This window comes from Lissotriton helveticus, chromosome 6 (genome assembly GCF_964261635.1).
Source record: "Lissotriton helveticus chromosome 6, aLisHel1.1, whole genome shotgun sequence".
In the NCBI taxonomy this organism is placed as follows: Eukaryota; Metazoa; Chordata; class Amphibia; order Caudata; family Salamandridae; genus Lissotriton; species Lissotriton helveticus.
In genome coordinates, this window is record NC_136067.1 from 1,464,982,773 (window position 1) to 1,464,997,060 (window position 14,288).

The 14,288-nt window shown below is 44.1% G+C and overlaps 1 protein-coding gene across 2 annotated transcripts in view; it reads left to right on the top strand.

The window, feature by feature from the left end:
* The window catches only part of LOC144763557 (MFS-type transporter SLC18B1-like), a 664,439-nt gene that overhangs the window by 459,371 nt on the left and 190,780 nt on the right, over positions 1–14,288 (top strand). The window lies entirely within an intron of this gene.

The window sequence follows — 14,288 nt, forward strand, 5'->3', positions numbered from 1 at the left end:
GCTAATATGATTTTATTATGCAATGTTTTCCTTTGTCTTGTCATTCTATCATTGTGTCATAAAGAGCATTAGTTGTTTAGCTCCTTGTCATTTTATCATTGTGTAATAAAGAGACCCCTTTTGCATCTGAGTATTGTTTCCATGATAGAGTTAACCCTTCTTCGAGCCAGATGCTGATGAACAGAAGGATGGGACATTCCCTTCTGACAAGGTAACTGTTGACGGGGGTGAGTGTGGGTCGAATCAAGAAACATGTCAGATCTTCTTAATAATCAATTCTTGTAACAATTCATATGAGATAGATACTTCCAGTAGATATTAGGTACTTAGGAGATTCCCCAATAGAGAGAGAGAGAGGGAGGTATTAATAGGACAGTGTAATGAGATTGCTCAAGATAGGGCATTAGTGAGAACACCAATTGTGGATGGTGTGGTAGAGTGTGCTGCTCCCCGAGGAGCGAGGGGGGTAGAGTAGCCCAGGCCGGATCGTCGTGGGGCTACAAGTGGGGATAAATATATTGGAGCTGCTCCCTGACACGAGAGGGAGTAGAGTAGCCCAAGCCAGATTACTGTGGGGTTACCAGGTGAGATCATAGGATGTAGGATGGAATTCCGTAGTTTCTCTAGGATTTAGTAGTATATTAGTAGTATATGTTTGTATGTATTGTGGGTTCCCCATTCCCAGGTAAGTACCCCAGGTACTGTTGTAAATAGGGACTGGGAAGGGATGGAGTTACGTGATGACTGGGTTTGTGGTGTTTGGGTGAGCTGCTAACTTGGTCAGAAAATCCGGTCATTACACTTGGTTCTTCCTATACCTCTGTTGCTTCTTTCAGCAATTTTCTTCCCTCTTTCTGCACTTTTCTTCTTTGTTTCTGAATCTCTCCTGCCTCTTTCTGTACCTCTCTTACCTCTTTTTACACCTCTGTTACTTCTTTCTGTACCCCTCCTGCCTCTTTCTGTAACTCTCTTGCCTCTTTGTGCACCCCTCCTTTCTGTATCTCTGTTCCCTGTTTCTGCACCTCTTGTGCTTCTTTCTGTACATCTGCCTCTTTCTGCACTTCTCTTGCTCTTTCTGCACCCTTTGCATCTCTCTCAGCACCTCAGTTGGTTCTTTCTGCACTGCTCTTGCTTTTTTCTGTAGCACACTTGCCTCTTTCTGCACTTCTCTTGCTTCTTTCTACATCTCTGTTGCTTCTTTCAGCAATTCTCTTGCCTCTTTCTGCACTTTTCTTCCTTCTTTCTGGATCCCTCCTGCCTCTTTCTGTACCTCTCTTGCCTCTTTGTGCTCTCCTCCTACCTTTTTCTGCACCCCTTTTGCCTCTATTTGCACCTCTGTTGATTCTTTCTGCAATGTTCTTCTTTCTGTACCTCACTTGCTTCTTTATGCACTTCTCTTGCTTCTTTCTACACCTCTTGCTTCTTTCTGCACTTTACTTCCTTTTTTTCTGCACCTCTCAGGCTTCTTTCTGCACCTCACTTGCCTCTTTCAGTACCTCTTTTGCTTTTTTCTGCAGATCCTGTGCCTCTTTCTGCACCACTCTTGCTTCTTTCTGTACACCTGTTCCCTGTTTCTGCACCTTTCCTGCCTATTTTTGCATCTCTTTTGCCTCTTTCTGTACCTCTCTTGCCTCTGTGTGCACCCCTCCTGCCTTTTTTCTCTACCCCTCTTGCCTCTTTTTACACCTCTGTTGGTTCATTCTACACTGCTCTAGCTTCTTTCTGCATCTCTGTTCCCTGTTTCTGCAACTTTCATCCCTGTTTCTGCACCTCTCTTTCCTCTTTCTGTACCTCTGCCTCTTTCTGCACTTCTCTTGCTCTTTCTGCACCCTTCACATCTCTCTCAGCACCTCGGTTGGTTCTTTCTGCACTGCTCTTCTTTCTGTACCTCACTTGCTTCTTTAAGTACTTCTCTTGCTTCTTTCTACACCTCTGTTGCTTCTTCCAGCAATTCTCTTGCCTCTTTCTGTACTTCTCTTACTTCTTTCTGCACTTCTACTGCCTCTTTCTGTACCTCTCTTGCTTCCTTCTGTACCCCTCCTGCCTCTCTCTGTAACCCTCTTTTCTCTTTGTGCAACTTTCTTGCCTCTTTCTACACCTCTCTTCGCTCTTTCTGCACTAGTCTTGCCTCTTTCGGTACCGCTGTTGCTTCTTTCTGCACCGCTCCTTCCTCTTTCTGTACCTCTTTTACCTCTTTCTGCACCTCTCCTACCTCTTTCTGCACCCCTCTTGCCTCGTTATGCCTTTTTTTTCACACCTCTGTTGGTTCTTTCTGCACTGCTCTTGCTTCTTTCTGAACCTCGCATTCCTCTTTCTGCACTTCTCTTGCTTTCTAATCCTCTGTTGCTTCTTTCAGCAATTCTCTTGCCTCTTTCTGCACTTCTCTTGCTTGTTTCTGCACATCTATTGCATCTTTCTGTACCTCTGTTGCCTCTTTCTGCACTTCACTTGCTTCTTTCTGTACCTCTCTTGCCTCTTTTTGCACCTCTGTTGCTTCTTTCTGCACCCCTCCTGCCTCTTTCTGTAACCCTCTTGCCTCTTTCTACACCCCTCTTCCCTCTTTCTGCACCCCTCCTGCCTCTTTCTGCACTCCTGTTCCCTGTTTCTGCTCCTTTCCTGCCTGTTTCTGCAACTCTCTTGCCTCTTTCTGTACCTCAGTTGCCTCTTTCTGCTCCTCTCGTGCTTTTTCTGCACCCTTTGCGCCTCTTTTAGCACCTCTGTTGGTTCTTTCTACACTTCTCTTGGTTCTGTCTGAACTGCTCTTGCCTCTTTCTGCACCCCTCTTGCCTCTTTTTATGCCTTTTTTTCACACCTCTGTTGGTTCTTTCTGTACTGCTCTTGCTTCTTTCTAAACCTCGCATTCCTCTTTCTGCACTTCTCTTGCTTTCTAATCCTCTGTTGCTTCTTTCAGCAATTCTCTTGCCTCTTTCTGCACTTCTCTTGCTTGTTTCTGCACCTCTATTGCATCTTTCTGTACCTCTGTTGCCTCTTTCTGCACTTCACTCGCTTCTTTCTGTACCTCTCCTGCCTCTTTTTGCACCTCTGTTGCTTCTTTCTGCACCCCTCCTGCCTCTTTTTGCACTCCTGTTCCCTGTTTCTGCTCCTTTCCTGCCTGTTTCTGCAACTCCTGCCTCTTTCTGTACCTCAGTTGCCTCTTTCTGCTCCTCTCGTGCTTTTTCTGCACCCTTTGCGCCTCTTTGAGCACCTCTTTTGCTTCTTTCTGCACTTCTCTCTCCTCTCTCTGTATCACTGGTACATCTTTCTCCACCCCGTTTCCCTCTTTCTGCACTTCTATTGCCTCTTCCTCTACCTCTCTTGCTTCTTTCTGAACCTCACTTGCAGCTTTCAGCACCTCGTTTGCTTTTTTCTGGAGATTTCTTGCCTCTTTCAGCACCACTGCTGTTTTTTCTGCAGATCTCTTGCCTCTTTCTGCACCCCTCTCTTCTCTTTCTGCACCTCGCTTGCCTCTTTCTGCACCAATGTTTCCTGCCTCTTTCTGCACTTTTCCTGCCTGTTTCTGCAACTCTCTTGCCTCTTTCTGTACCTCTGTTGACTCTTTCTGCACCTCACTTGCTCTTTCTGCACCCTTCGCTCCTCTTTCAGCACGTCTGTTGGTTCTTTTTGCACTTCTCTTGGTTCTTTCTGCACTGCTCTTGCCTCTTTCTGCATCCCTCTTGCCTCTTTGAGCACCTATTTTGCTTCTTTCTGCACTTCTCTCTCCTCTCTCTGTATCACTGGTGCCTTTTTCTCCATCCCCTTTCCCTCTTTCTCTACCTCTCTTGCTTCTTTCTGAACCTCACATGTCGCTTTCAGCACCTCGTTTGCTTTTTTTCTGCAGATCTCTTGCCTCTTTCTCCCTCACTTGCGTCTTTCTGCACCTCTGCTGTTTTTTCTGCAGATCTCTTGCCTCTTTCCGCACCCCTCTTTTCTCTTTCTGCACCTCTCTTGCCTCTTTCTACACAAATGTTGCCTGTTTCTGCACATTTCCTGCCTGTTTCTGCACCTTTCCTGTCTGTTTCTACAACTCTCTTGCCTCTTTCTGTACCTCTGTTACCTCTTTCTGTACCTCTGTTGCCTCTTTCTGCACCTCTCTTGCTCTTTCTGCACCTTTCGTGCCTCTTTCAGCACCTCTGTTGGTTCTTTCTGAACATCTCTTGGTTCTGTCTGAACTGCTCTTGCCTCTTTATGCATCCCTCTTGCCTCTTTGAGCACCTCTTTTGCTTCTTTCTGCACTTCTCTCTCCTCTCTCTGTATCACTGGTGCCTCTTTCTCCACCCCTTTTCCCTCTTTCTGCACTTCTATTGCCTCTTTCTCTATCTCTCTTGCTTCTTTCTGAACCTCACTTGCCTCTTTCAGCACCTCGTTTGCTTTTTTCTGCAGATTTCATCTCTTTCTCCCTCACTTGCCTCTCGGCACCTCCGCTGTTTTTCCTGCAGATCTCCTGCCTCTTTCTGCACCCCTCTTTTCTCTTTCTGCACCATTCTTTCCTCTTTCTGCACCTCTCTTGCCTCTTTTTCTGCATCAATGTTCCTTGTTTCTGCACCTTTCCTGCCTGTTTCTGCAACTTTCCTTCCTGTTTCTGCACCTTTCCTTCCTGTTTCTGCAACTCTCTTGCCTCTTTCTGTACCTCTGCCTCTTTCTGCACTTCTCTTGCTCTTTCTGCACCCATCGCATCTCTCTCAGCCCCTCTGTTGGTTCTTTCTGCACTGCTCTTGCTTTTTCTGCACCTCACAGGCCACTTTCTGTACTTCTCTTGCTTCTTTCTACAGCTCTGTTGCTTCTTTCAGCAATTATCTTGCCTCTTTCTGCACTTCTCTTCCTTCTTTCTGCAGCCTCCTGCCTCTTTCTTTACCTCTCTTGCCTCTTTGTGCACCCCTCCTGCCTTTTTTCTGCACCCCTCTTGCCTCTTTTTACACCTCTGTTGGTTCTTTCCACACTGCTCTAGCTTCTTTCTGCATCTCTGTTCCCTGCTTTCGTAACTTTAATCCCGGTTTCTGCACCTCTCTTGCCTCTTTCTGCACCTCTGTTGCTACTTTCAGCAATTCTCTTGCCTCTTTCTGCACTTTTCCTCCTTCTTTCTGGACCCCTCCTGCCTCTTACCGGTAGTCCAGTCCGGGTTTTGCAGTCTTGCCACAGAGGAGAGCGGAGCCAGCCAGCCAGCAGCAGAGCGGAGTAGGGGAGCCAGCATAGCCAGCGGTGTTAGTGGAGTCGGAAAGCGGGAAAGACAATGATGTCGCTCAGAGAATTCTATGTTGCGAGATGTTCATATGATTGTCATAAAAGGAGTATCCTATCAACTACATATAGGATACTCCTTTTGTGACAATTGGCAATATAGTGGGATTACCCATCAGAGTTATGAGCAGATGTAGCCATCATATGAACATTTCGCAACATAGAATTCTTTGAAGCCTAAACTTCAATTGGGAGACGATAAACTCACTAATCCAATGAGCATCGTTTTTTTCATTGTTTTTTTCATCGTTTTTGTCATTGTTTTTTTCATGGTATATATACTATTAACTAAGTACTGTCAACCTTTCGCGTCTCACAGCTCGCCATTACATAGTACCTTAACGCATTGTCATTGCACCGCACAGCTAGGGCAGTCGTGCACTGAAGGTGAGCAACCTAGTGCTCCGAATGATGAAGCATTGCTGTAACGGCCTTACGCACCGTGTCATCGCGCAGCGCTGCTAGGACAGTTTCGCACTGAAGATGAGCAGTCTAATGCTCTGAATGATGCAGCATTGCCGTTATGTCCTCCCATACTGCGTCATCAATCAGGAAGTACGGCAGCCCAATAATATTTAAAGACAAGACTGTAACTTCCCGCAAGGCACATCCAGTTTCAAAGGAGACCGAAATAGGTGTACATGCGGGCGAGCTCCGAGATGAAGTAAGGTTTTTCTATGTGATAATTCAGAGTGGCATGAATTCTTCATTTCTTTTTTGTACCTGCCAGTCACGGACCCAGACTCTTCTTCTAATTGTTTCCATTCTCATTCAGAGTATCTAATAGGAACTCACCCCTCCCTAGAACCGAGCGGCCCCCAAAAAACCACGATTAATGTAAATTATACGGCAATATCCTGTTTTTTCTGTCTCACAATAGAAAGCCAACATTAATTAGCAAGTGCAGAGCGTCCGCTAATTTACACACAGATGCTGCTTCTCAACCGCTATACTCAGTCACTATCACTTTAAACTTAGAGCGATAAGTGACACTTCACGCTGCGTGCACTCGCAACAAGAGAGACCGGCATGCTCACCACATTTGGGTTTCAAGCATGCTCGTCAGCCCGCAGCCAACAGCGCACATCTCACGGCTGTTCTTGACATAGGGTGCAACGCACCTATGACCTGTTTTTATTTACGAGCATGTCCACTACAGTTGCAATTAAGCTTTGAAAACATGTATTGCTTGCATTCGTATGAGTGTCCTTGCACGGATGAAGGACACCAAGTGTTTTGAGCACCACATGGGCAATCACAGAATGGAAGTTAAAACCATAAACAGCCAATGTTTTTACAAATGTTCTCATATATGTTATATGTCGTTTTGTCCTGTCTATTTTCTTCATGCAGGTATTTTATCATTGATGGACCCTAAAATACGGTTTGTCCATCCAGCATGACATGCACACCTTGGAGCGTGTGCTAAATATGCATTAACACGTGGTGAAATTTTTACCACTCACTTTTTCACTCTGCACCACCATTCACTAGAGAGGTCCTGGAGAAAGCTCCTTGATTTTTACCGTGAGCTGAAATATGTTGACCAAGGGATAATCCTGACACAATTAGTAGTTCTGACATATTATCCATCTCGTTCATTCATTTGTAATATACCCTGGGCCACTGAGAATAAAGTATTGGTTAGTGAATTTCCCAGAGGTATTTTTAATTTCACTGCACTTTAACACACTATCGCCTTAGTAATACGAAACAACCTGCGTACATGATTATAATACCTTTATCAGCTTCATCCCAAGGCTGGTATTACATCCCCCCATTCTCCAAAAAAACTAGTATAGTGGGGAGCCGTGGTCAATGGCCAATAGGTCAAGGGAGCCGTGGGTCGAAAAAGTTTGGGAACCACTGGGATCACGAACATCAGTTAAACCTGGTGGTGGCAGGGGGTCCCTTCCACAAATGGGGGGAGCCTTGGCTCAATCTATTTGCCACTGTTGAGAACGTGCAATGTCAGCAGTTCTGTACATTGGAGTTTCTAAGGCACCACTCACTAGGGGACACAATCTGCCTAGAATGGAACTCAGGACACATGTATGCCTCCCTTCTAAAACCACTCCTACCCCGAGTTCTGAAGAGGATCAGGAACAACCGAGCCCAAGTCATTCTAGTAATCCTTGATTGGACATGAAGAGTATTGTATCAAGCTATCTTGGGCTTTAACATCGATCACAACAAACGAGCCAGGTTCTGCACCTAGGCCATCGCAATATCCACCATCATGCATGGAGATTAAGTGGTGACAGCAGTACACCTTGATTTTCCTCCAAAGGTGATTGATGTCATCATGGCTGCCAGGCATCCCTCAAGAAAAACTTTATACACCTGTCATTGGGATATATATGTGGTTTGGTGCAACACATGGCAGATTGACCCCTCCAGGCCAAATGATCTGACCCTCTATTGTTTGTTTGGCACTTGCTCAGCAAGGCTTTGCTTTGCGCACAGTTAAGGGGTACCATTTGGATCTTTTGCCATTTTTATGGTTGCTGGATCAGCCCTTTATATTCAAGTCACCAGTTGTGATGTGTTTTTGAAGAGTCTCCAATACTTGTTTCCTCCCTTTTCTTTCGTCATACGTCTGTAGGACCTTTACTTAGTCCTCACACATTTGATATGCACTCCGTTAGTGCTGCTTCTCAGCTGTCCTTTGCGCCACTTCACCCTCAAGAGTGTGTTCCTCATTGCTATCACTTTGGCATGGCGAGTGAGTGAGCTTCAGGCTCTCTGTGTCAGGCTGCCGTGCACACCTTCTTCCCAGACAAAGTGGTTCTGCTGACACATGCATCTTTCTTACCTCACGTGATGCTGTTCAACCTCAGTCAATCCAACACCCTGCCGGCGGTCTATGCTCCACCTCACCCTTCTAAGGAGGAGGAGATGCTTCATCATTTGGACTTCAAAAGAGCGCCTAGCTTACATTATCATCCCAAAGAACACCAGGAGAACAATCAGCTCTTTTTGGGATTCTAATGGCGCGGGATTACCAGCTCAGTTTACCAAACTCACCTGGGCCTAAAACATTCACACCTTGAACCGGTAATCCTACTTAACCTGCCTATCTGAATTTTATTCACTTTAGGACTTATGCCTATAGACCATGACTTACCAAATCCTTGTCACCTGTGCTCTGAGTCATAAGGATCAAAGGGAGTTAGCAAAATAGGTAATGAAATAACATTTACCTTTATAAATAACCACAGGCTCGGAGAAATTTTAAACACTTTATATATGTAAGGTTTTGTGAATAATTGTCATAGACATTTTGAGCAAGAAAATAATATTCAAAGTAATGAGCTGTAGAAATACTACGAGATTATTTCTAGACATTGGTGCCTGGGAATGGTGAGAAAGGGATTCGGCACATGGACATACCACACATATTATATTTTCCTAGATTGGTGCGAAGACCAACCCTGGCCACGGGCTGGGACAAGGGAATTTCCCCCGACTAATCAGGTGCCAATTAGACAGGACAGGTGCGGATCAGGACAGGATAGGTATCCTCAGCTAAGTGCAACGCCAGCGCCACACCCCTCTCTGGCTACTCTCGGACCCCGACGGGGTAATCAATATTTCTCCCTCAGAAAACCCCGATTCTTCTGACAGAGTGCTCGGCCAGCCCTCTGCTCTCGATTCTCATTCAGCATACCTTGGGTCAGTGACAGGTCTGTGACAAGTCGGTCAAGCTAACTGACTAAGCCTACCTTTGTTATACCATTTCCAGGGCAATGTACCACCCCCCAATGTTGTGAATATGTGTATTCCCTTCATTTAATTGGTCAGAAAGGCGAGGAGAGGTCATCACACCAAGCCAGTATGAGATAATTTCCATTCGCTATAGTTGATTGATGTTCCCGCCCATAATTTAATTTCCCATGGGATTTATTACACCCAGCAATATTATTTCATTTAATGTACAATGTTAATATAAGTTTGCAAGTTGTCTTTCTCTTTGCAGGTCAAAGGGTCGGGTTCCCATACGCATCTCAGGCAAGACAGTCATTGGCATTGGTTCATGGCCACCGCTCGAGGTCTCTCAGCACTTTTGGTTCATGCTCAGTACGGATTCAATATGGCGTTACAAGTCACCCTTCAGGCCCAAATACGAGCTATTAATAAAGTCAAAAAGAGACACATTAGAATGCGAAAATAAATTAATGCACTGTATACCACGTATTTCTACTCTATTCCCATTACTTTATTTTAAGCATAGCATTAATAGTTAAGCAGAACGAATGAATGAATGAACAGAGTTTTATATCGCGCAACTTAGCCCAAGGGCATCAAGGCGCCAAAGCAGGTCATCCAGCACACAGTCAGACAAAGTCGGTTTTACAAGTACGCTTCAGAAAAGAGCCACGTTTTTAAAGTCTTACGGAACAGTGCGAGCGATGGTTGCCCTGAGAGCCCAGGGGGGAGAGAGTTCCACAATCTGGGTGCTACAGAGGAAAACGCTCTGCCTCCCCATTTTGCTCTTACAAACCTGGGGACCTCAAGAAAGTTTTTATTGGAGGAACAAAGGGATCTACTAGGGGAATAAAGATGAACAAGAGACTTAATTCCCTCTGGGCCCGTACCGTAAAAAGCTCCATGAGATAGACACAAAATCTTAAAAGTGATCCTGTAGTGTATAGGGAGCCAGTGCACGTTCTCCCGGGCTGCCGAGGCTGAAGCAAATCTAGGGAGGTTCAAAACCATCTTCGCCGCAGCATTCTGGACCATTTGGAGACGATGGATAAGGCTCTTGCTAACGCCCAGATAAAGGGCGTTACAATAGTCCAGTCTAGAGGAGACTAATGCCACCGCAACCTGTTTCCGAGCATCAGGGGAAAGATAATGGGCGATCTTTCTGAGAACCCTTATGATGCCACAGCAAGTGGAAACGGTCCTTTTGACCTGACGGTCAAAAGAGAGGGCAGTATCCATTAGCACCCCTAAGTTCTTAGCATACTGGCTTGGGGGGGCATTCCCCAAGTGAGGGCGGCCACCAGTCCCTTGACCAGATATCCTGATTGCCCCCAAAGATCAAAACCTCAGTTTTCTCCCCGTGCAATTTCAGGAAGTTCTGCACCATCCACTGGGAGACAGCCTCCATACAGCTCCTGAAATTCTGGGCAGGGTACTTCACGGAATGAGTGTGAGAGACCATTATTTGGGTGTCGTCAGCATAGGACAGCACCTCCAGCCCAAATGATCTAACCACCCTGGCAAGTGGGGCCACATAGATGTTGAACAATTTGGGGCTCAATGAAGAGCCCTGAGGGACCCCACAGTGCACAGGCTTAGGGGCAGACAGAAACTGGCCCAGTTTCACTCTCTGTTCCCTTTCGTTGAGAAAGGAAGTTAGAAGTCTCAAGGCAGGGCCTCCGACCCCTATCTCCCTGAGGCGAGACACCAGTATGGATGGGGACAGAGTGTCGAAGGCCACCGTAAGGTCTAACAGGACCAAAAGAGTGGTATGGCCCTTGTCGACCTGAGAGCGAATGTTGTTAACAACAGCAGTAAGAGCAGTTTCAGTGCTGTGAAGTCTCCTGAAGCCGTGCTGAGAGACATCCAAAAGGGCAGAGTTCCTGAGGTAAGAACTAAGATGGAGATTGAGATAGGACTCCAACATCTTTGCGGGGGCAGGAAGAAGAGAAATTGGACGAAAATTTTTCAAATCCCCTGGGTCCAGAGCAGGTTTCTTCAGAAGTGGTTTTACAACCGCCATCTTCCATGAGGAGGGAAAAACTCCATCCGAAATGGCACGGTTCATAACATTCATAAGAGGTGGAATAACCACTTCCCAGCAAGCTTTCAATACTTTAAGCGGACAAGGATCTAAGGGAGAGCCCGGTTTAGTATTGTCCAAAAGCTGAGTCATCACCTCTGATGTTAAGAGAGGAAAGGACAAAAGACTCGAGAGCTGCTCACCAGGCAGACTCCCGGCCTCAAAAGAGGCAGGGAGGATAGGAGGTCCCATACCAGAGTTTAAAGATTCAAGCGTGCCATAGATATCCAAGATCTTAGTATGGAAAAAGGCAGAAATGTTATCGCACAGCTCTTGAGATTCCACTATAGAATCTGCTACCTGGGGAGAGGATAGGGAGTCTATGATTTTAAAAGATCTCTAGGAGAGTTAAGAGAGGCAGTAACCTTAGAGAAATAAGCCCTCTTTTCCTCCACGATGGCTAACTTCTATTCCTTTAGACAGAGTTTGTGTTGTTCCTTCTCCAAGGGATCGAGATGGGCCCGCCAGAGCCTCTCCTGTTTAGTTCAAGCAGCAGCAGGTGCATTAGTGTGTGAGACATGAAGCGGCCATCTTTGGCATTTGTGCGCAGCTGTAGAAATTTCCCACCAAAAGCAGAGATGGATCACATCACGTAGATGTGGCAGACGCATGCGCAGTACGGTTCCTGTGTTTTCACCGGCCATTTTTAGATACTCTGGTTACTGTTAGTAAAAGCACATATGCAAGCTTCCCCTAGATACTAGAAATGTTGTGTAATGTAATTCCTAATAATACAAACATGTTGATTAATAAGTTACATGTTAATTCAAGAGGTTTGAATGCAAGCAAGTTTCTTTACGTATGAAACCTTGCTCCATCAATCCCCTCTTTGATGGCATTCCATACCATTACTAATTATGGAACCAGATGCCAACTTTAACATTCTCCCAATTCTATTTCTTCTATTACTTTAGAATGTCTTCTTTCTTTATTCTTTTGAAAGCCTTTCATTCTTTAATAAAACACCCCCTTCATTTCATCTTCTTTCTTTTCTCATTTACTGCATACCACTTTCTGTTTCTGCAGCATTTGCACCAAATCATTATCACTAAAATCAATAGGGCTATTCCCATTATTGGTATCAGTATTCGACCTACAATACTTTTTCCTACGTTAGAAAACTAACTACCTATAGAGGAGAGACCATAAGATAGTCTCTTCCACACACTATCAACCTCCAGTGGTTTCAATTCTTCTTTCAAATGCGTACTTTTCTATTTCAACACTTTTATCATGAATGTATGTGCAACAATGTTGAGCCCTCAACATTCTACAGACTACGCCCTCTTTTGCCAATAAAATATCAAGAGCAAGTCAATTTTGGAAAACCATTGATCTTACCGCAACTAATTCGGTATTGATCATCAAGAATCCTTCAGCAGTGTCGGTCGATAAGCGATCCACTACTGTTGATAATTTGCAAATTCTTTGTGTATTCCGAACCACTCCCACTGAAGGTATCAATGCATAAAATATGTCACGTACAATTTCAGCAAAACTAGCTCTTTTATTTTGTGTTAGTCCATTATTCTCTTCATTGCTTCCAGTGATTCTTTTTATATGGTATACCTTTGGGAATACTATTCCGAAATAGCAACTCCCATACCATTGATCAGGCAACCTAAAATATGCCTTGTTCTCACAAATATAATAGATTCCAGGAAACACTGCATCAGTTCCCCCTTTTAGTCCCCAACCCCCAATTATCAGGAAATTGTGTTCACATTCACTGGAACCCATAAAAATATTGTTATATTATGTTTTTAACCTATGAGACAGATTTTCCCTTTCTTTTCAAAGTCCAGAGACATAGCAGCATGAGCCTTGCCAGTTGCAATAAAATCCTCCCTTTCAGCCCTTTTGGATATCTGGGGTTTCGGTTCAGTGGCTTTCTATGGAAATCGTGTCTCCTTTTCTCTACTAAATTCAAAAACACTTTCTCTTGTTCATATAGTTTACATGTAAGATTATCTTTGTGTGCTTCAGATATATCTATTGTTTTCATGGTTAGAAAAAATTTACCAAAAATTGTGCCTCTTCAGCGCTAAGGACAGGGTTCATGTTTCTACGTATAGGATTCTCAGAAAAAAAACATATCTATGTTAGAATAATAATACTGTAACTTTCCAGTTCTATAAATAAACTAGTTAGAATGCTACATGAAACACCATATGTCAGTGGTAAATGATGATATGTCACTCCTTCAGCTACTGATGTGGGCAATTTCATGCACACATAGCAATCACTAACTTCCATAGTTTCTACATGATGTACTAAAAAATCAGCAAACACATTCATTTCTGTCTCATTTCTATTTATTCTGTAATTTTTTCTCATCTGGTGCTTCTAATTCTACTCTGCCTTGCTTAAGATTAGCTACCTTTCCATGTGCACTAGTGTCATTCTGTCTACACTCACTCATTAAGTAAGGTATAGCTATTGTCAGTCCTAACCATGCTATGAGTACTATTAAAATACTACATATGATTATTCTACGTCATGTCTTACAACAATTTCTTTTCTGGTTTCCAGCAGCTCTTTTATCAGCCATTTTTGACTAAGAGGACTTAGCCCCTCTTTGTAACGTTTGCATAGAATATAACCTGTGAAGTTAATTTCAAGTTGATCTCACTTCTTCGTCAATTTGATCAGCAATGAATTCATCATCACTGATCTCCAGTTTTTCAAACTCTTCGAGAATCACGTACGTCTATTCAGGACCCTTGAATTTATTATTTAGTCTTTTCAATCGTGGACTTCTCCTTCTGGGTTTTTCTGTGGATGGTCCAGACTGACTTGTTACTTCATCTACTTGATCAGGTTCTTCATTTATTTTAAGGCAAAATTTCAGTCTTTCGATAAAACCAGGCCAAGTATCACTTTTTCTGAGCCTCTCAGCTGGCACTGTGCTTTTATTTTCCTCAAGTGTCCTTTTATTTTCATTAACTGGTGGAACACTTTGATTTTCTTCGTCTTCAGAATTCCTCTCTATCTGACCTTGTCCAGGGCTTATTATTATTGTCGTTTCCGCCTGGATAGGTTTTTCTACACTAGTCTGACCCTGTTCAGGAGTTTGCTGGATTTGGTTTTGACTTTGTTCTCCTTCTTCTTCCTGAACTTGTTTTTCTATACCTGTCTGGTCCTGCTCAGGGCTTTCTTTCTCTTGATTTTCTTCTGCCTAAGCTTTTTCTCTAGTACCTATCTGTCCCTCCTCAGACTCTGGAGTTCTGGCGGGTGTTTTGTGTGTCTGAGTATATTGATC